General features: G+C 31.9%; 1 protein-coding gene across 6 annotated transcripts in view; it reads right to left on the bottom strand.

The window, feature by feature from the left end:
- The window catches only part of LOC113554418 (homeotic protein antennapedia-like), a 153,705-nt gene that overhangs the window by 35,369 nt on the left and 93,088 nt on the right, over window positions 1-25,248 (bottom strand). The window contains exon 1 of one of the 6 annotated variants that reach the window (XM_026958255.1): window positions 24,303-24,597. The exons of 3 other annotated variants lie outside the window; for them this stretch is intronic. The gene's annotated coding sequence lies outside the window, so the exon portion shown is untranslated. Of the gene's footprint in view, window positions 1-4,439; window positions 4,680-22,296; window positions 22,372-24,302; window positions 24,598-25,248 lie in introns of those variants that run through there. 2 more of the 6 variants (XM_026958258.1, XM_026958257.1) reach the window with 2 other exon arrangements.

Below are 25,248 nucleotides of genomic sequence, written 5' to 3'. Positions count from 1 at the left end.
ACTTTTAGTAAAAAAAAAAAAATTAAAAAAACCTACCTACCTACTCGTACGATCAAACCATCCTAAATGTAAACATTTATTTTATGATTTATTAAACGAGCTTAATAAATTACTATAACGTCAGACACGTTGACGTTAATCTCGTTAGCGCCTTTTTTCCGAATTTAAAATATATGTGACGCTGTGTAATATATTGTCCTAATTATTATATTTTATATTTTTAAAAGCTAGATTTTCGGAAAGAATTCGTTAACACTGTAGCTGTAGGTATTACAAAATGGTATAATCCGTATAAAAGAACAAGCACAATATTAAGAATACAATCGCGAAAACGAACTTTTCGTCAGCAGATTATGATAATATATTATTATAATATTCGACTTGAAATATAATATAAACATATACAGGCCACGCGTTGTACTTATACATTGTAAGTTGTACAAAGGCAAACAAGCACGGGTAGTTAACGTGTATCGCTGTGTACACAAACACAATAGTACATATTTTATTAAATTATTAAAAAAACACAGAGTGCAGCTCTGTGCTGGAGGGAGGCCGAAGTTCAGGGACGTCGATCTTATAATTTAATACTCGCACATATATTACATTATATACCCTCGCAAAAATCGACTACATATATCAAAATACCACACGATACCATATATATATTTTAATATGCGCATCAAACGATTGCGATTTTCCGACCCCAACGGCTGTAATACTGTATACACACTGATCACAATAACAAATATATATACGCCTATACTTTAATACTTTAATACTTATATACACCACATATACTGATATGTGGTGTATATACTTTTGAAGTACAATTCCCGCTATATTATGATGTGTATATAATAATATAAATAATATGCGTATTTCTGCGACAACAACGACGGCACGATAAATATAGTACAGCACACGCCCACGCGTGACTCGCCCTGTATATACCTACCATGCACTGTATATATACACACAAAGTCCTTTTGTTCTGCAGACTTAAAACCCGTTGAGCGCGGGCGCGGGTGAGAGGACCCCCGTCGCGCCGAAAGCTCGTTAATAACGCACCTATCACCGCAGTGGCGGCGGCGGCGACGTAAGGGCGCTCCACCCCGTGTCCAGTATTACACCACCCTGCACCAGCCAACCCTGGTAGAGTTTTAAGTCCCGACGTGATTTAGCCCGTCGTAGTATATATATAAATTATATAAGCGTGTATAGTGTACACTGTACACTGTATACTGTATAACTGTATACACACCACCGCGCTTATTATTTATATTGTTTTTGTACGCTACGCGATAGTTTACCGCGCAAAACATTTTGCGGGAGAAAAAGAAAAGAAAAGAAAAGAAAAACAATAATGTACACGCACACTGCAGACTCCGCAGACCGAATCTCATTTGTGTCGAAATTAATTGTCTGATCGGGGAGGCCTCGGGTCGTTAAGCATCGTGAAAATTATAACGGGCTCTGCGCGAAACGTCTTTTGGTATAATACAGGGTTTTCGTTGTAATCGTGAATTGTAATTATTATTTACATAGATTTTCAACGAAAATCATATTATACAATATATAAAAATGATTACACATCGACGTATATGTCGTAGCAATAATATACGGTGGTCATTGTAACATTTATGTACATGTAGTATGTATCTATATATCTAACGATAATACTCGTGTATATATGTTATACGAGAAAAAACTTTGTACAGAATTTAACAGATTTTGTATTATCGGCGATATAAATTGTAAAATATATCATTATTCATTATACCTACATAGTTACGTTTGGCAGACTGCTCAGCACTCGGCAAAGTCAAATCGACATGAGTTCGTTTCCGGCTAGGTCTACGTGAATACATGATAAAACTATATTAATATTTACGCAGTTTTAATGTCACGATAGAGTGTACCTCATACCTAGCTAACCAGAGTATATAGCTAAACACGTCGTGTGTGTCTCGAAAACTAGATGTGTATATTTTTATTGACGTTTCAAGGGCAACACCGTAAATGTATTATTCTTATGACGACAGCATTGTTACATAACGACTATAACGAGACACTGACTGTAGCAGCTTTATTATATATAGTACCTACACGGCTACACATATTACGCACTAAAGTCGGTGTTTGAATAGATCGGTACTCATATTATTATGGAAGGTACCAATGATACTACTAAAATACTGCGTACTGGCACTAAATGTACACACGCGTAGTCTTATATTAATCGACCGTTATGTACTTCAACGAATGTAAATTATTCGGACGAGGTTGTTATATACATAAGTAATCACATCGGTTTTTTTATTATTATTCACGAGTGAAAATTTTTCTATAAAATATATTCAATTTAAATATGATACCGTGGCTTAATATAATGCTTTTAATAATAATCAATGAACTTATTCTACAGATTATTTATAATGCATCATTTTTGATAATAATTTCACCTTTTTAGTAAAATGCGCTGTTTATATATACCTATCTAATACTTTGGAATCCTGCAGGAGGATACACAAGTATAAATATAAAACTTGCGTATAATCAAAAAGAAACTCCTAAGAATTTAATATTAAATTATATTATGTACCTATAGATTAAAAGAATTTCAACACGATTAATGAAAGTTTATTCGAATAATTGTTAAATGCGTATTATCTGTATAATCCGACATACTTTCAAAGACTCCCGTAAAACTAACGTTGTCCTCAAAGAACAAGTACCTTACGTATACTACCACTTGATATTCGATATTCGGGCGAAGAAGAATTAATATTTACGAATAATAATTTACAAGATTCAATATAGAATGTACAGTAATTAAGTTTAAAAAAAAAAAAATTGTTTTAATGAATAATTTAAAATTTACCTACTTTGTAAACATCATAACATATTCCTAGTCTCAATAATTAAAATTCCATGGGCTTCAACTAATATTTATAAAGATAACAAAAATTATTTCTTACGCCATCAAAACTTAATTAAAATATAAAACACTTTATTCCAAGATTATTCAAATATAAATAATTTAAATTTAAAACAATATTTTATGATAAGTCAATTTTAAAAATATTTCCAATGATAAATTATTCTGTATAGATTTTAACGAACCGAAAAATATTCATTATTTAATAGTTAAGTACATAATATATTTTAATTAAAATATTTCTCATAACAAAATATATCATGATTGATTCGGGTTAAATATAGTGGCGTTTGACCTATGATCTTGATCTATAACTGATTTAACTGGTATGTAATTTCCAAATTAAATTTTCTTTTAAACTACTCAATTTTACACAGTTCCAAGCAATAAATTAAAAACAAAAAAAAAATATCAGATAATAGACTGCATTGGTATAATATGTAGGTCGCGTTTTTTTAAATTAATATTAAACTATAATAACATTAACTCTATTAATTAAAATAATATTAAAGCGGAACAATTACACGCAAGTGACCATACCACAAACATAGGTTAGGTTTGGTAGCCAACATTGTAGAAATATCTTCTTTACTTCATTGTAGTTTATGCCATAGCCCGTAAGTAAAGTGAAATTGAAATGGACTATACTATTCATCAGTCATTAAACGCGCTTTAAAGCTATATGCATCGAAATCCAAACGAAACGAAACATTATTGTTTAATACTTTTATGTTTGTTTAAAACACATATTTTAATAGCTTTCCAGACATGATCTATGTGTTTTATTAATTCACGGCGATAACAAATATTACGATTATATGACGCCTATATTTATGGTATTTATACGCAGAAAATGTGTACAGCGATTTGTATCACAATTGTGCGTAATAAATTTATCATTTATAATATGTCTGTACTGTTCATGACGATCGTTCGAAATATTATAACATGCGTGTACCTATGTGGAATTAACAAAAAATTAATACACTTACCAAAATATAACTACTAATAAATAATAATGGTAGGTAACAGTAAAACTTAATAACAATCGTCCTGCAATAAATTGAAAATATTCTATTTCGTAGGCGTATTTAATCCGTTATTGTTGTGCGCGTTTATGGGACAAATGTATTGTAATAATAATTATATTATGTACTGCTGTAGAAACGGACCTGAAAACAAAAAACCGGTTCTCGGACACGATTGAGCTATCAGACGAGAAAATATAGGTATATATAATAATAGTAACTAAAACCCTTCGCACGACGACGTTCTCACCGTGGCCAATCGTCCCTCACCAAGCGCGCGTATACACTCTAATGATGTAATAATTATGCACGATACACATTATTATTATACCTACATCCATAACATCCATTAAACATGAACTGTTTCGATATTCGGATGGGGTTGACAAAGTCGTTTTCTATATGGTTTACTAATTATTCCACACAATTTATTCAATATGTTGCGTTATAAAAGGCCAAAACAAATTTACCTGTCCTACGTCCCTGGAAGCACTCGACGAACGCGATATTACAAACATGTAATAATAGTAATATCATCCCCGGACAACCGGTTGTAGGCGGCGGCGACGGTGATGACGGAAAACGTAAAACTGTCGCGCACACTGCCGGACGAACGCGTGAGAGTACCAGCCAATTTATTATGCACTAAGTATTTAATCGAAATCGATTTGAATAATAACACGACACTATGCTAACTCTCGTATACGATATAACGACGACGTCGAGCGCACCGTCACCGACGTACATCGGACGCGTATTGAAACGCCGGTCGTGCGCGTGTACGTGTGTGTGCGCGCGCGCGCGCTCGCGTATTTTTTTTTCATTCCGTTCCGCCCCGCGACCGTGTTGCTCACACCGACGACGATCGCCCGCCGCCGCCGCGACAGCCGCTGCAGCCGTCGACGTCGTGTGTATATATTCATCGTCACCACCGATCACGGGCGCGTGTGTGCGTGTGTGCGTGTGTGTGTGTGTGTGTGTGTGTGTACGACAAATCCTAGTGGCGTGCGTTTTTAGTGGTGGTATATGGTAGTTGGTCTATAACGTAATACGAATCGTATTATACTAGAGCACACACGCACCCTTGTTTACTCGCTGCCGCGCGACGACTCTCAACCACCGCCATTCGCAGAGCAGCGGGTTCTCATTTAGGACACCGGCCATGTACATATAGGTATATAGTATAACGTAGGTGCAACGCTGGTAAATATATTTTTACTTTTTGTATTGTATTGTATTTTTTTTTTTTTTTTTTTGTAAGTAGGTATACGAGATTTGATCCTCTCTTATTATTATTATACACATGGCTACGGTAGGAAAAACGTTGTTTTCTCCTGTATTATATTCCTGTTCAAAATACGAATATAATGCGCTGTACATACCCTTATCCTATATAATATAGATTGCATCCTTTTGCTCAATATTTATAAATAGATATGATGGGAATAGTATAGAAGTATTTTTTTAAATCTACATAATACTCATGTTTATATTATTTTGATATTTTATGATACATATAAAGGGTTAGATTTATTCTCACATATCCATTGAGTCAAATGCATTTTTGATATTAGCCAATTATGTTTCTATGCTTCTTGCTAGAGTATTAAACTTGTACTGTATAAACTTGAAATAATGTTATACATATAAATATTATATTATATATCAGGTACCTACATTGATGTTATGCGATCACCTTAACGTTGACATAAGTACATATACATATATATTCGATGTCTATTTTTTTGTTAGTAATGTTTTATGATTTATACCTTAAGGTACGAGAAGTATAAATTTTATTTAAATCGTTATTAATCCCAACAAATAGATATTGTGAAAGACTCTTTCGATAAGTAAGCTGTGAAAGCTAAATAGTGAATATCCTGCTGTTAAAAAGTTCGCATATATACCTGCGCATATAAATAAGTTTATAAAAATAAAAATTTGGCATTATTAACTCCGGCAGTGTTAATAAGCTCGCTTATAATAATTTTGGCAAAAAAAAAATCCAATTATGAACTAAAAGCGTTTTCTTATTCTATTATGTTATTACGATTTATTTGTGTTTCGTATTATTATATACGCAGAAAAATGTGTTGGTGGAATCCATCATGTACAAGTCTTACATAGTGGATGAACGTATGAAAAATAAAACAATTTTTTGTGCGCCGCCGCGGTACGATGGTTTTTATTGTATGCGACGTTTTGCTGGGCCAAATTGTTAAGTCTGGTTTTATTTCTATATTTTGCCGCCAAACATACTTGGCACTGTTCGTGAACATGTATATATATGTATATTGTATACACACACGCTTGGGCGATTTCCCGTCCACACCCAACGTTACTGAACGCCGAAAAGTATTTATTATAATATTCTTGTTTCCACGAGTTCGTTGTAAAATAATATCAAACAAACCATACTAAGGCTTTTCTTGAATAATATTAATCACGTATATGGAAGTGAAAGGACTGAGGAATATTTTGCATTTTGGTATTTACGTGAAAAACGTTGTATCAGCAAAAATGTTGCGTGAAATCGATCTAGGAAACATTATCGAAGGTATATAATATCCACAATGAAATGTATGGAAAACTTAGTTTTCAGTTTTGTGACATCGAGATACCCATATGGCTACACAGTACACACCATATAAAACAGGTAATAATTATATTAATGTGTATATAATATTATATACGCAGAAACATTCGTCCACGGTCACACGATATACGCAGTCGATAAGAATAATATGCTTTTATTATTATAGTTTTTTATTTCCACACACATTATTACTGTTAGAAAAATTCCGTTCGCGCGATTAAACTGAGACCACCGGCCGCATACTTAATTGTATAGTTTCTCAGATGAATGGAATAATCGGAGATAAAAATAAAAATATAATTATAAACACAGATCATAGCGTTCGAGAATTTGAGGATATTCGAATATAGCACACGCTATTGAAATCTACTAATTATTTAGTGTTGACGCCGTGTTGTAATGATCTTCGTCTGGTGTAAAAATAAAATTATAAATTACCAATATGAAAATTGTGAAAATTTTAGATATTTGATAGTTTTAAAACTTCCTAAACAGTGAAAATAAAATCAGTTGAAGAAACTTTATACCATCCGTTAGATAGGAAAAATAATGTTTTCGTGATTCAGTTGGTAACTCTTGAACCAAAAACTTTCTAATAAATAACTATATCACTTACAAACAAATTTAGAGTGCATTTGTTTTGTTATTATGTATATATAAATTGAATAGAAATGTTTCTTTGTCGTTGTGGAACTTTCACGCAAGTTTTTATTTGTACATGCATACTTTAAAATACGGAACTCTTAAAGTGATTTACGCTTAAAACCCTTTCGATAATATTAAACAAAAATTTGGTTTTAAAAATTAAATTTTATTATTTCATACACAAGTTCATAACAATGATTTTTAAAAATGGATCCAAAAAGTCACCCGATACAATTATACTGTATTTTTACTAAACGCGTTTATCTTACGTTATTTGTTCCGCCTAATCGAGGGGGGAGCACGTCGCCGTTGTTTTTATGTGGTTTCACAAAAAGGGTTCTAGGGACACCCTTTAATAAGTATGTCCCCTGTTACACGTACGATTATATAATATATTACTAATATTTTTATCCTACTCGTAAAACACCTTTCGATTTCGTACACGCCATCACCGTAATGACACATATTATATTATTATCGTACACGTTTTCAATAGCAAACTAATTTTTATCTAATACCATAATATATTATAAAAGGAGGCGGACGCGCGTCGCGCAGTTTTTATTTTTCGTCCAACTGTGAGAACTTGCCGCAATTAAATTCCGTCCTGTAGATACGCTATATATATATATATATATGTATATGTATAATATAATATAAAACGTTCGTGTGGCGCGTTAATTCGATTAATTATTTATGAACGGGACACTTCCTTATTCGAATTGCTATCGCACATACGCCGCTACAACAGCAGTCGTATTCGATCGGACCGGACGTGCTTTTATACTACTCGTTTAACAGGGTGCATTATTATTATTATTATTATTATTAAACACACACGATTTACAATTGCACAAAGATAAACCGCACGCGAGTTACCTTTATATATATTATACATATATATATATATATATATATATATGTATTATATTACTATGTCCGATGTCGTATTTTTAAAATCTGCACACGCTTAAATCTATTATTTAAAAATGCTACTTGCATGCGTTATAAATGCCAATCGCGATTTAAATTATCGAGAAGAAAGCTTATTTAGTGGAGAATAGTTTATGCATTTCAAATGTTTGGACAATAATCTGTGATTGAAAATTACTGTCTGTAAATTATTACTTATTAACTGATTCATAATTGTTACGATAGTACTTATTACATTAATTGATATTTTTATTTTAAGAGTTTATATCTTGTATTTTATTTAATAACTGTTTTAATATAATATATTAGAAGTAAATTTCAAAAGGCACGAAAAATATACATTCGAGTAAAAACAGTTCAATTATTATTAAAATTTTAAACAATTTTACTTCTATTAAATTCGAGAATCATAGTATTACCTATAATGTCCTATATTATTATGCCGTATGGGATTTACATCAGGTAAATATAAACTGTTATATTATAAAATTGTGTATAATGTTTATTGTATTTTACCGTCGACGAGTGCCGAGTGGTGATAGCATTATGGTATCGTACTATAATATATGATATATAGGTGATATAACTATATAAGCCTTTCCCGGGCGTTCCAAAATGATATGCTACGAGCTAACACATTTTTTGTACCACGAACAAGTCGTTTTTTTTATTTTTATTTTACAACACACTTATGCATACTTGTTGATTTTTATTATACAACTTAAAGTTGACGAATTTAAGCTGATTTATTAGATTTCTGTTCAAACTTGCAATATTAAATAATCAAAATTATTTATTTAATAACGATTATAATAGATAGTGATCAGAATAGTTACTTATTAGTTACTATTGGTAACAATGATATCAATATAGAATATAAGCATGCCTATCCTCTTTTTGGAATACTCCTAATATAGGTATAATCTATCTATTCTTTATAATGTATATACCTTGTAGATACTAGACAACAGAAGATGACTAAATATTCCATAATGCTCACTAATAATTGAACTTATTTTTATTGATGCAGATAAAAAAGATAGAGATCGACCTTAGTAATAGAAATATCATTGATTTCCCAAACACTCCAAATAATTTTTATATTATACCTATTCATCTGCAATAACCAAAATATTCAATGAACATTAGATAAAAATATTAATTAATAATGGTATAGGTAAATCGCATCTGACATTTCTACATTTTACTTAATAACAAAAATGTTGATGAACTTATGATCAGTAGCTCGTGATTGTTTTTGAAAATATTAACAATATTCACTATTTGGTTTACGCCTACTAAGTACTAATATAGGCCTTACGTTTATATTTAAATATATTTGAAAAATTAATTGCGACTTACCCCGCGGCGTAAACGAACGAAAACTTCTGCGGTTGCGGCGGCGACGGCGGCGGCGGACAGACGACACGCGGACGACGACGAAAAATTCCGCGGAGACATAATATTACCTACACCGTGAACGGCGGTCACCGGTATTGTGACGCGATGACGGCAATAGTCGAAGACGACGACGACAACCGCGATCATACCGACCCGCACCCCCACACGCGGGACCTGCCAATCAATGTTCATTTCGTTGCTATTGAACGACGGAGAAGAATGAACGGACGACCGGACGAAAAGGAGAAGAATAACAACGACGACGACGAGAAGAGAAGGATAAACCGCGCAGCGACGTCTTCGGGCCACATCTGCCAGGTGTCGCGTCCACCCACGCACGGGGGTCGGGCCTTGACGATGACACAATGCACCGGCCGCCTCAGGGTGTACGCAGGCTTACGTATATAGCCGGTACATAAACAGAGGTATGAACCAGGTATTGTTCATGCCTAATATATTCGAAGATTATTATTGTTATTGGGTTCATTCATCATCGCCGCCAGAGTCAGTAGAGGGGACGAGTGTAGGTGCGCACCGAGCCTAACCCGCGGCAACCTGGGAGACGTGAAATTTTTTTTACGTTTTTATTTTTTTTGTTTTTTTGGACATTTTTGCCAGACAGTGTGTTCTGAGTATCATAACGTCTAAATACTTTTGGCCGCGTGTTTATATACATTTATGTATTATATGCATTTGCACCCCGCGGGGTGAAATATACCGAAAATATATGTGTACGCGTCGTTTTCAGCTTAGTCAACGTCAAAACGATATCTAACGCGTGTGCTGTGCTCGTAGGAATATTACAGTACATATTATATTGTTCTCAATGTAATATTTATAAATATAAGGGAGCCCCAGGACATATGAGAAATTAACCAACTATACAATCGACAAGATGGCGGGTAAACGATAGATACTGCTTCTGAGACAAAAACCTATTCATCCTTTTCTACTGAAAGACAAAAATTGTACCTACTTTATATTATTATATAATATGTTCATACACTAAACTCCGCAGTCTTTCGCTCACATGGTTGTTTTTCTTATATGCAGTAATTATTATTAAATAATTTATTATTTTACTTTTTAGTGCTTGTGTCCCAAAAATTAACTAGATGGCATTAAAAGGTATTTTTATAAGTAGAAACAGCAACACTAAACAATAACTACAAGAAATAACTAGATTTAGATTCTGAAATGCGCTAAAAATATTCAAGTTTTCTTTGTTATTTAGCGTAGATAATCTGTTAATTTAAAATTGAAAGGAAAAAAAGTTTTTTTAGTTTCAAACAACGCAATAAACTGAGTTTTTCATCTTTCAGGACAATGTTTTGCGATTTAAAAAAAAAATTAACTATAAACTTTCAACAGAAATACAGAATAAAATTATTTTAATAATTATTACACAAATAATAATAAACTAAACATGATAATACTCACAAATACTTGTATAAATAATATTTATTTTTAATATCTAACAACATATATTTATTATGTATTTTACAAAACACATTTTGTACTGAACCAAGATTGTATTATAATATGAATGTTGTTTATTAAGGAGATAAATATCCTTTTTTGAAAAATTATTGAAATATTAATAATTATAATGATAAACATACCTATTATAATATAAAATAATATTAATGAGTTTGATTTGAGTGTATTGATAGTGATTGAATTGAATACAAAAAGCTTAATTGTTAAATTGTTTCATGAACTCAACAAAACTAAATATAATATTTTTTTACATAGATATTTAATCAAAATAGAAGAAATAATAAATATATACTATATATTACTGTAATTATACAGCTACTGCAGCGTCATTTGAAAATAATGTTAAAATTATAATAGTATCCGTTGTATATGTACATACTTGTACTTGTACATTTTTAATCTCATACTCCAAAGTAGAATATTTTTTAAATTAATTCTATACATGGAGATCAAATTTCGAATGAACAGTTAATTAATTATTTAAAAATTTGATTGATGAAAATGAAGTGCGTACCTCTAAATATATTATGGTCACTTTTATACTTATCAATACTTTTAGATTAGTCTATAATTAGCTACTTTTTTTAAATTTTTAGACTTATTATACTTCGAAATACTTAGAATAATATTTTTCTTTGGAATACGAAATTAAAAATATGTATAATTTTAAAGTTAATAATTAAGAAAATGACTGAAAAATATAATTTTTTTTTAAATGTTATATTTTAATGATTAATTTAAAATAAATAAGTTAAAAATGTTATTAGTTTCGTTATAATTATTATCTTACGTTAATCACTTTCGAAATAAAAAACAATATAAACGTTTATCTATATAGGTGTATAAAATATAAACGATTATATTATTACAATTCCTATATATTATATACCGCCGCTTCCATTTATCAATTAATTGGCGTGTGGGAGAGAGAAAATAAAAAAAAAATAGGCACTTTATTAATTATATTTTTTTGTTTCATCAACTTGTAGTCGCATGAGCGTTATCACACATATAAACATATTTTACATATATCCATCCCACGGCAAACAAGCCCGATCGGTTTTTTTCGCGTTGAACACACGCACTGCAGACACTATTAATATTTGTATTTACCAGCTCGACATTTTTTTTTTCAGTTATATCCCGTGTTTAATTACCATCATCTGATAAAACAACAACACGCATTATTAAACGTAATGTCAGATCAATATCGTCCGCGTTTATATGGCCCGCAGGCGCGTAATGCATATATTATTATAATATAATATAGGTAAATGTTTTGTCAACGTAAAACCTCGTCCTCGTGTGTAGCTATATAGGTACTTACTTGTATTATATACCTAATATACACACACTCGCCACCGGCAGCACATTGATTCACCTGGTACATATGATAATATTATAGCGAGACATCATATATATATATACGTATATGTATGTACATAGTATACAATAGAAAAACAATAATGTCAACAAATTTGCATACGCGCGCACGGGGTACTATAACACCGGCCTCAGGTAAGTATTATTGGGGATGGAAGGTATGGAGGTGTCTGTGCATTATTTTCATTGTTACATTTTTTTTGGTTTATTAGGTCCGTAAAATAAGCTTTTATATCGTCTAACTCGTGTGCGTGTGCGGTGTGTGCTTGTGTGGGCAACAACTGGCGTGTGCCGCTGTCGGACTGCCTCAAATAAGCTCATTATTATATGGCTATAATAATGATAATATTATGTTTAAGCGACTGCTACAGCAGTCCAACAAAATACGCGACCAATTTTCGTTGGAAACAATTACGTATGACGGACGAACCGATATTCTTTTCGGCTTTGTTTTGTTCGCGACCACTCCAGCAGGACGAGACAACTGAGCTGCAATGCTATAATTTTACGAGCTCATAGAATACTTATATAATAGTAGTACATAGCTCGTGAAGTACTCATCGACAAATGTTTTTCAGGCACTCTTGTGTTAACAAACGAAGTTTATTTTTTTTATTGTTCTCTCATCATAGCACCCCCCCTTCCCCACACATCACCATCACAACACAATATTTTTAATTCAACGAATAATTAGTCATTCCCCATATTAAAGTATAGTTAAAAATATTATATTAGTTCGTATGCAGCTTTAACATTAGTATTTTTTTATTTATAATTCAACTAGATATTGTTCATATAACAAACTTTTATTCCGTTTATATAATTGCAGTGAAATTAATTAAATTGCATAGAAATTCAGTTGGCGCCATAAAAGTAATGTAAAAATGATACTGCCATCAGTGTTGTATAAATATATACATATTATAAATGCATACGACAAACGTATGTTGTATAAAAAAGTATTATTATCATTATGTACCTATATATATATATATATATATATATATATATATATATATGAACATTGTAATAAATATTGACGTATGTAGGTAATTTCTGTGGAGGGAAATTCAAAAAATCTCAACACGGTATATATATTCGTATAATATTAGACAACGCGTTGTCATGCGGGGTGGAAAAAATAAAACATGTTTACTAAAAATATCGCAGGCGATCCGAGAGAAATGGCGGCCGTGTTACACAATATTCATCCGAAATTCCATCCTCTGTTCGTCCATAATATACATAGGAGGAAGCCAGTCCACATGCGAGGGTGGCAGAGTGTCACATGTCGTTTGTGGAAACAGGCCGTCAGAATTTTTGATATTCTTCACCACCCCACCAAAATTTAGACAAAATATAGTTTATAATATTATAAATCATTTTATGTGACATATTCAAACTTGATTTCAGTGTAAAATTATAACCTATTCGTGGTAAACTTAATATAATATATATATATATATCAAAACAGTTTGTATGCGTATTATATTTTATATAAAATAAATATATAATAGGTGTTGTGTGATGGTCGATGGGTATGCGGACGAATCGATCGGCGTTTGCGTGTTAAAATAAACGAGAAATATATTGGCTGTGTGTGTGAGTGTGTGTATACGAGAGAAAGGTGGGAGAAGAAGAGAGAGTAGGGTAAGATAGAAAGAGAAAAGAGAAAAATATATCCCCCTCATCCGCACTCACCGTGGCATCGTCAGAATCATATCGAACACCTCCTGGCGGGGGGTCGAAATTCGGATTTTCTGTTTTATCGCCGGGGTACACAAATATATACACACACACAATATAATATATAAGCTCCATTGTTCTTCTTTATTCGCACTCGTGGCGGATACGTCACGGGACCGAGCCCTGCAGGGGCTGGATTCACTATATAATAACATATATACGTAGGTATACGAGCGCAGGACTGTACGCCGGAAACATTTTCCGTTACGGCAGACTAACTTTCACCGCGCCCGCCAGCCCTCGCCCGACCGCCCACGACCGACTCCTCTCTCTGTTCTAGACGTATTTATGAGCTTCGCCTATATATTATACGACGACATATATATATATATATATATATTTCTGTGGCACGCGCACACACACACACTCACGTTTATAATATATACTCAAAGCCTTTGCCGACGGGGAGGCGGTAAGGCATTTTTTCCTACTTTACTTTTTATTTTTTTCTCTGTTTTTAGTTTGCAGTGCGCGGTTCACTCAGTCCGAATTTATTAAAAGAGTTTCCGTATCATACGCGCGCGCCAGAAACGGTTCCGTTGACACCGGAGGTGACGCCGCGCCTGAAAGACCACCACCGAAAGGTATATATAACTATATATGTACAATGGAAAAAAAATCGTAATTCAAGGTGTTCCGGTGCAGTCGAAAAAACAGCGAAATAAATATATGTATATAACGACGCCCGCGCGATCGGATAAAACACTGACACCCATTATAGTTGTCGTCGCGTCTGCTGTTGTTGCAATGGCATGCGCTTATATTTGTATTAAAATAAAAGCAGAAAGAAATAGTATATTATATTTATAGTTAATATATATTTTTTTTTACACGTACCTACGTGTAAATATATATATTATAATTTATAATATATCAAACGAATAGAAAATTGTAAAATTTATTAAAATGGTATGAGTATTGATAATTCGTACTATAATGCCCTTAAATAGTGATATTTCTGGTCAAAGCATGTGTATATTGAATGTAGTAAATGTAGGAATACCTATGCGAGTCGTCCCAATGAGTACAACCCGAGTTTAAATGCTACAACAACGGTATAAATAAATCATTTTTTGTTTTGTTTATTCTCACAATTTGGGTCAGTAAAAGTTATAGAATCGAATCAAAACAAACATTAAAAAAGCAATTACCGCGAGCAACAAGTCGAGGCCGTTTGAGTGCATTAAATTCACAACTGGGATTGGTAGGTAGGTACACGTTATTTTTATTTATGATTTAGTGATTTTTTTTTTTTTATCAAATCAACATAATGTAGGTATGTGTAGACAGTTGAATTTTTTCTGTAATATAGAAGATAAATATTATTGTGGTTAAGCACTATGACATTTACAGTAAGTTTATTTTTATAGTATTTAATAATACAAATTATAAATACTCAAAGATGAGTTCGTTGAGATATATACATTATACAAAGCTAAATATACATGTTTTAAAAGAATACCTAATACCATTAATTTAATTAACAGTGTAATATCTTATGAACATTAATTTTTGTAATATATAAATAAAATACAGGTTTGACTACAAGTATTCAAAGCACTAATGATCATTAATTAATATAAATAAAAGGAGTATATTAAAACATAATATACAACTGAATATATAATAATGACAATACAAACATAAATAAAATAATGGTCATTGACCGGAATTCAATTTATATAAAAAATAATATGTAACATATTATTTACTTGTAGTATTAATCGTAATACATACTGCAGTTTGTAGGTATACATATTATAACAATTAAAATGTGTACAGCTTTTCAGAAAAATATTTTTTTACACTTACATTAACAAACAAATTTTGGTATGACTAATAGAATAGCAATAAGATTATTTTTAAACTTATGGACTCCGCATATAACAATGTAAAATGCATGGATAATTGTTTTCAAAGTATGATATTTAAGCTTAATCAAGAACTTGTTAAGTGTATTATTTTACAAACTTCTGTGTTAAAAAAAAATTATTTAAACGATAAAATTTGTATAATATCTATAATAATTAATAATGATAAAAGTTGTGTAATGTATTGATAATTTAATTTAAATTACTTATTCTTAGTATAAAATTCAAATTTTAAAAGTATAAACATCTATAGACTATAATTATAGCTTGTAAGTTGTAGGTATACGAATCAATTTATATAAATGTAACATTGCTTAGAAGCATTTAAATGTAACTAAGCAATTAATGCTGATTATTTTAAGTTGAGTTATTTATTTATTGCATTGACGTTATGACAGACATTAATTCAAATACAGATTAAGATTGGTACATTTGATAATTTAAGACCCGGTATGTGCTACAACAATGCAGTGATAATAAGTATAAGATAGTGAGGGGTAATAATAACCAAGCTAAGTTGATAAAACGTAGCATGTTCTATATTTATATACATAGGAGATGTGACGATGGGGTAGTAAAAACAGAGAATGATTTGTAGTATTGTACATGGTACATGGAAAGAGATAGAATCATAGGAAAAATGAATGAGGAAAGATCAGGGAGGTCTCATTAGAAAGAGATGATATGAAGCTATGAAGGTATGGAGGTGCTATTCCCTCATTCAGAGGGAAGCTAAGATAAGTATATAAGGTGGAGCGGATAATGTCAAATTGCCATAGTTATGTTTTGGCCGTTTTATACAGAGAACCTCGAAAAAAGAAGTATAGAACAAAAATCTGTTTTGATTTTACTTAATACGGATCACGGATTAGATATGATGGATATCAAAATGCTAGCCCAATTTATTTATATTATTGTAGATATTGAGCGCGTATATGTAGCTAATAACCACTAAAAGAGATTATAGGTATTATAGTTTTTGTATGTATTGACAAAATATCAAATTCATTACAGTTGTTAGATAGTATATTTTCAAATAAATAGCAAACATTCAATTTTTGAACTAATTAAAAATCACGATAAGTCCCGTTCGTTTTTATTGTGATATTTCGCTATTTTTTAATGCATATAGAAATGCAAGGGTATTCCTTCATTTTTAGTGTATTAACTAAATTATAGTTTAATTATAATTATAATTCATAGTTCTACAATAGAACACCAAAAAATAATAAAATATAAATTATAAAACTATAACTATGACTTAGTACGATGCGGTGTATAGGTACGTATAATATGTATAAGTATAAATGTATAATTATTATATATAATATGTGTGTATACACCATACACACTGCACAACTAGGTAGAGGGTACACGCAATGGGATGAATTATTATGCACGCATTGCGTGTGCAGTTACGTTGGTGTATATCGTGAGGACTGAGGATTATTATTATTCTTAGTATAGGTACTGCACATCGCATATATATATTATTTAGTATAATATCCCTGTGTATACATAGCCTATTTGCAATGATATAAAAGTGTAGAACGCGCGTGTCAGAAACGGCATCGCCACCGTACATATACGAGTTTATACGTCTTATTATAATAATATATAAGTAATGTAGGTATAAACAAAAATATATTATTTCTACCGGAAAGTCTCGCAATGCGTTTTCAATGCGCCATAAAATGTGAAAACGACATTATTATTTCATTGGAAAAACGTGATGCTCATCACGCACACCGATGGTACAATAATATTATTATTATTATATTATAATATATAACGTGCGCGAAACTGCCGTTTCGGGTGAGACGTGCTGTGCTAGAACCACATCGGGGGGGGGGGGGTCAGTCAGTTTTTGGGAAACTACAAAAAGAAAAAAAGTAGTAACTGGCAAGCGGTCATCGTTTCTTAAGTTTAGTTTGGAAACAAAAACAACAACAACAACAACAGCCAAACGCACATCATAATATAGGTTAGTACGATAATCGTATTTTTATAAGCCCGCCGTGGGACGCGGTGAGACGATAACGACGGCGATGGCGTCATCAGTAACGACGCGCAAACGCACGCCGCCGCAGCTGTCTCGCCTATATAAATCTTGTGCACACCGTCGTCGTCGACGACGCGGTTATAACCTCCGCTGGGGCGAGGCGGCGGCGGTGGCTCGTAAGAACCTATTTTACGAGGCCATTCCGGACGACCTTGACTCCCATTCGTATATATACACGTACTTACACACGAGTTATATTGTTTCATCGTCGTCGTTCTTATAGCGTTCTATATATTATACGTAGTTCGACCCCTAACTAGTTCCACGCGATATCGCAATACATTTTGTAAAAACGTTTCCGCGGAGAGCAACACACAGCGAGTCACGACGACAATAACCCATCCTCATTAGGACGAATATTTTCATTCATGAAAAACAACGCGCGGGCAGTATCTACACACTAATAACTAATCTGTAATCATATTATTTTTAAACATTATGCGGAATCTCGCGTACCTATATATGCCTATAGCTGCGTCTAACCCGTCTTCAGCATTGTGTTATATTTATTTTATATACGTTACGCGATACGACAACGTAAGTATCACAAGTGCTTTTCGATTGCGGTTTGTAAAGTCGCGTACCTACGTCGCGTACCGTTCGGCGTTATAGTAATAATAATATTATATAGACCGCGGATGGTTTTGCGATATTTTTTTCCACTCTCTCCGCGGGCGGCGCGCGCACAGCTCTCCGGGCGTGTGTACTGCACGATATGAAATATGGAGTGCGAAATGGCTCGTGCGTTTTGGCCCCGGCGGCGTCGGTGGGGATGATATGCGCGACACGGCGATGTATATACGCGTATACGCGGCGTTCGCGGTGGAGCGGCGGCGTGCGCGACGGTGGTGGCCGACCGGGACGCCATCGATCTTCTGTCTTGTCGGCGCGCAAAAGGGTCCGTTCGCGGGCGGGCCGGTAGCGGGGAGGACCGGCCGACCGGCGATGGCAACCCTGTGAGTACGTGTGTATATTATGATACGCCGTCTCACTCGCTCTTTTTATTCGTTCCCGAGCTGCAGTCACTCGTACGCGCAACCACCGTCACCGCGTTGGAAATAATAATAATAATAATAATAATACGTTACACGACGGCGACTGCAATAATAATATTGTAGTATTACCTAACCTTAATATTATACGACTATTTACGAGTAGGTAGGTATAGGTGTACAACGCTTAGTAAACAACTTGTTTCGCACTTTCTTCGACAAGATATTTTGTTAACTGCGTACTTAAAAGTCCGTATAGTATCCGGTATAATGTACACCTACTGCTGCAATTATCGTTTGTATCTTGCGTGTATGCATTTTATAACGTATACAATATACATACGATGATCCGCAATTCTTATGTGCGTACGCCACTTGCACGTTGTGTATACTCTTATATAATATGATGATTGTTATTTTTTATTAATTAATCGCTTAAACTATAGAGCATTTCCATTGAATTTTTTTTTTATTATAAAATTGAAAAGGTAGGTAAATCTAAAGATAGTTATTTTTATACATACAAATATGCAGTAGACCTAAAGATATTATTCTTCCATTAGTCATCGATATAGGTATTCAAAATGAACATAATAACATTATTAGTAATTACATAAATCTAATTTAACGCTTCAACGTGTTTTTATAAAAGTTTTTCAAAACCTGCTCTTTTTATACTAAAACTTTTTTTAAAGTCTTTGTCTTTATGTAATCCTATCACCAATTAAAACATTTTTTTTTATATTTTAACAAAAAGTTATAATTAATGAATCCAAAAAAATTAATTATTCGTGACTCAAGTTATATAATTTATAACTAGGTAATTGTAACATAAAATATAATGAAAAAGACGTGTAACATTTTATATTATAAGTATACGAATTAAGATAATAATTAATATTTGTAAAAAACGTGTGTTATTTAAAAAAAAATAATTTGGTAATAATCATAACAATTTGTTAAATTTTATTTTAATTCGTCCCCCTTGAATAAAAAAACCTTTATTGGATGCTGCTTTAATTTTACGGTATGGTGATTCTTCTGAGCCATAAATATAAGATTAAATAGGCAAAATAGCAAAAGAAAAGTAATGTAACCCACGCAACAGGTACGTTGAATATATATATATATATATATATATATATATGAATACAATATGTAGATATATACTATAGTATAGTAGAATGTACGTTAATCACAGTAGAAATTACTAAGAAAGTTGTACATTTCCATACATTAATATGCACATATTGTTGTTACATTATTATATTGTTATTTTCATAGTACTATACTTATAATTGACTACCTACCTGCGCGTTTTTATAAATATTATTTTTAATCAATAATTTAACGGAATTTTTACAAATTTTTACAAATTAAAAATTATTCACACTAAAACTATGGATAGTATACTTTTTTATTTTATTTAAAGTTTATATAAAATATATTGATGTTGAGAAAAATGATTGAACACAGGTACTATATTGTTTAAATGTACGATTTAAATAGATAACTAAATAAACAAAAAAATTTAAAAAAATATTTTACTAATTAATTGCAATTATCATTAATATCGTGTGAAATTTAAGAATGCAAATAAAATATAGGTATAGTAGGTACTCTTTAAGACATCATGAACATTTAAATTATCAATTATTATTTTTAATATGACTATATGAAAGTACTACATATTCAAATATTATTATTATAGAAATAATTAAAAATTTAATTTTCCATTTTTATAATAGTAATTTAATTTAACGTCAAACACTCATTAGATATATCAAAATCACTATTAAGGCTTATGGAAATATTTTTTTTTAAATAATTTCCAGTCAAAATAAAACAACATTTTTTAAATTTTTGAATGACAACATACATTTTTAATTTCATATTATGCATTATAAATATTTTATGTTTTTGTTTCTATTTTATAATCGAAATAGAATCAACATTTACGGACATTCGACATTCGTATGTATCGAAATACTCCCAAAAATATAAACTTCTAATGCTTTGGAATATGAATTTAAAATGTGTGCCATTAAAAAAAAACTAAAAACTTAAAATATACAAAAATATTATCAATTATAGTTTACTACTATTTTTTTCCAGTGTTAACATTTAAACTACCTATTAAAAATTATAATAATATGTAAAATAAAATCTTTTTAACATAGTAATACTTTATGAATAAAAATTAATTTAACTTTTTAAATGTAACTTCTTGCAAACACTTTATAATACTTAAATTTCAAAATGTCAATATAATACGAATGGTGTGTATGGTGAATGATAATATTATAATAGACTTTATTTACACCTGCCACCTCTTTAAATTATTACGTAAGTCTTTATATTATAAATATAAAATAAATACCTATGATTTATGAAAGTAAATAAATGAATGTTCACGTTTTTACATGAATCAATAGAAAAATGTTATATTGAATTAAACTGAGAAGTATTCGAGAATGAACATTATTATTTAGGTATTGTAATACCAAAATATTATTCAATATGATCTTTGTTTTAAACAATTTAAACAATATATTGATGATAATTTTTTTAATGAAGAAGTCCATGATCTGTGTATTATTTATAAGTATTTATATTTATAAAGAATAGGTATCATATACGTTTAAAAAAAAAACGTGAATTAGATTGCATGTAATATGTATGTTGTATATAAAATTTGTATTCCATAATTTATCATAGTACACGAAAAATGTTTCTTAGAGGGACATCATGTAACTAAAATCACTGACAAATAAATAATAATGTAAAAACTTCTGAAATAATCTTATTTTTGTTATTATTATTAAAATAACCGAAATTAAAAAAAAAAGTGATTAGTTAATAATATGTAAATAATAAACTTCATTAATTAAATTTGTTATATGTTTTTGTTACATCTTATACATTTAAATAAATGCCATACAATATTACGCAGCTCTGCTAATACAATTTATATAAAGTATACTTTAAATGATATAATAATACCTACTATGATAAATATACCATTGTAATTCACTATATATATATGTGTGTGTGTATTCACTCAAGAAATATTACTGGATACTATATTTCTATAAAACTTAGAATGTACTTAATGTCCAAGACATTCATAGTATTAGCTTACTTCATAAATCGTGTTCAATTTGAAATATCAATAAGTACTACATTATTACTCACCGTTTCACAACTGTCTATATCAATATACGTGTTCTGAGAATAAATAAGCGCATGTACTGAATCAACTTGTCTTACCTGAAATAATAAAAATTTTAAAATTAATAATATATTTTACTATATTACATATAAATACAGTTAAAAAATATTTAATGTAATAGTTACAATAGAATTTAATTTCAAGTATATAACAATATAATATACATCAAGTATGGACGGTAGTACTATTCTATGTACATATACAGTAGACGAGGGAGATAAGAATAAGTGCTTAGGTCGGTGGGCATTTAAAAGCGCCCCGAGGGATGCGAAGTCCCCGGAAACGGTTACCGCGGCAGCGTAAAAATTCATTAGGAACAGACAAGCCGGCGTGATGGACGGCCACAATATATATACGCACCCCCCGCCAAGGCATTGGAGCCCTCTCGTCGTCAATTTGGAATTAAAAATAAAACAAAATGTGTCAATACACCTTAAGGGTATCTAGATTTAATACCGTTGCCCATAAATCGCCGTCGGTTTAAATAAGCCGAAAAAAAGAGAGAAAACTGTAAGCACCCTAGCTGCTGTACAACACTCGCTATTCCTGCAGTGCGGATTTTCGTGTCTCGTTTAGAAGACCACGCGATTGACGTTTAAATTACAATTAAAAACTTCTGTGGGCTACGTGTTGCTTTTTTTATATTATTTTGTAGGGTATATAAAATATTGTGACACAATTGATCACCGCGATTTTTTCTACCCACCAGCGTCGGTAGGTGGGTATAACACTAATACTGCAATTGTGAAGAGCCACATGTCTATTGGTTCGCAAAAAAAAAACATATTTATACATTGCCAAGTCATTTGTATCGTTCCAGTTGTTTGTGAGGCTGACGTTTCGGCGGGTTCCGATAAAGGGACGTCAAAACATTAACATTTTTTTTTTATATAAATAAAGGACCCGCATAAAAAAAATACTGAAGGGTGCGTTCATTTCACAAAATAACATTAAACCCTAGCAAATTGCGGTCTACGGTCAAAATGTACTGTCAAAATATTCAAACACGGTGTACAAATATTTTAAACCTATGCAATGTAAATATAATAATACATTTTTTTTAATGCCATCTATTTTACCTTAATATCTAGATATACCTAAGATATCCAAATAATTAGAAAATCATAAATCATTATTTTAAAATATTTACATTAATTTGAGCACAAAATTATTTTTTGCGGGTACTTAAAAATATTAAAAAATTAACTATATTTTTTAAAAAAAATAGATTATTATTTCCTACATAATTATATAACTGAAACAAATAAAAAGTGGGTAAGTATGTTGTAATGATTTTAATATATTTATATAATGTGTTAAAAAATATTATTCTCATTTCATTAACAATCAAAGCAGAAAAATGGTTTTTGGTGTTGTGACAAATTTTAGAAATTCGATGAATGTACGAATTACCCGGACTAAACAAAAAAAACTCCTATAGGAATTATATGCATGTAGAACCATTGTGAACCAGAGAAAACGGTTCGCAAAAAAAGTAATTGAAATACGTTTTTAACGGACCGTATATTATATGGAAAAAAAATGACGCAAAGAATGTCCACCTGTACTCCTCTTTTTTTTTCTTCGGTCTATACCAGACAATAGCAAACGCGTATTCCCTCTCCTCATCACACACATGCACAGAGGTCAGGTATTCTCGGTCTACACGAGAGTTCTAAGACTGCAAGTAAAATATAAAATATATACCTGTACGTAGAGGCATGTTTAAAACCGAATAAAAAACTGAGTCCAAAATTGAGATAAACCTAACTTAACGGGATTCTAATGGCAAAAGTTTTATATGTTCACTTTTATAATATATATATAATATAGTATGATCAATGAATGTCTACGTTTACAGACGACCGACAACATCTCGCAGTAGCGTTATGACATATATATTACGTAGTTTTATAAGTATATCAATGTATATTATGTATTACGCGTTTATCCATCACGTACTTCTTACCTTCATATTTTGTTTTCTAAACTACAAACGAGTCATGGCGGTTATGGACACTCGGCAAAAACTTTATGTGTGTCTGTTTATCGTGAGGATAAGAAAAAAAAGCGTAAAAAACAGACCCGTGACGGAAAACGACACCGGACACAAGAACGATTTTGCAACCGTGATCCCAAAAACTTCACACCGGAAACGAAAAATGAAATCGCAAAACTACGACGAAGAAGACCATGACGGGCGGCAATGGGCGCGATATTCGGTTGTTTCGCGCGGCAAGTGTGCGGTGTATGCGCGCTATGGATACGTGCGGCGGGGATACTGCCGCGAAGCTTCGGCCGCCGAGTTTTCCCCCTCGTGTACCGGCGGCGCGGCATCCCGGCGCGTGGCGTAACACGGCGCCGGGACGCAGGCGCGTCACGCGCGCACCGCGTCACAACCCGTCGTCGTCGTCCGTGGCGTCGTGAGTCACACGCGAAACCGACGCACATACCCCTACCCCTCTACGTGAAAATCCACCCTCTCCTGCATATTGTGAATGAGCGAACTATACTCATAAATGCAGTTATTGTATACATACTACATGTTTGACATAATTATATTAAGTGACAAAAAAACAAAAACAAAAACCTAGAACTGAGTAAGACGCGCGATGTCATTAGAACTAGATTTATATATCTAATAATTTAGTTTGACGCCCGTAATGTTATTTTCATTTGAAAATACCACTATAAAGTGGTACAGATTTTCGAGGAAACTTTCCTCGAAAAGAGAGATTTGTTCATCTATATAATATTATGAGCTTGTGACTGCGAAAAAATGAAACAAAAATATATTGAAATTCTATTTTAAATATATGACGTAATAAACCAGTACTATAATTCCCTACAACATATATTTAGGCACGTTTACAGAAAAATATTTAGGGGGTTGAACCCCCAAACCCCTCAGTAAA

Source organism: Rhopalosiphum maidis, chromosome 2 (assembly GCF_003676215.2).
Source record: "Rhopalosiphum maidis isolate BTI-1 chromosome 2, ASM367621v3, whole genome shotgun sequence".
Lineage (NCBI taxonomy): Eukaryota > Metazoa > Arthropoda > Insecta > Hemiptera > Aphididae > Rhopalosiphum > Rhopalosiphum maidis.
Note: the sequence above shows the minus strand (reverse complement) of the source record. Positions and strands in the feature narration are given on the sequence as shown.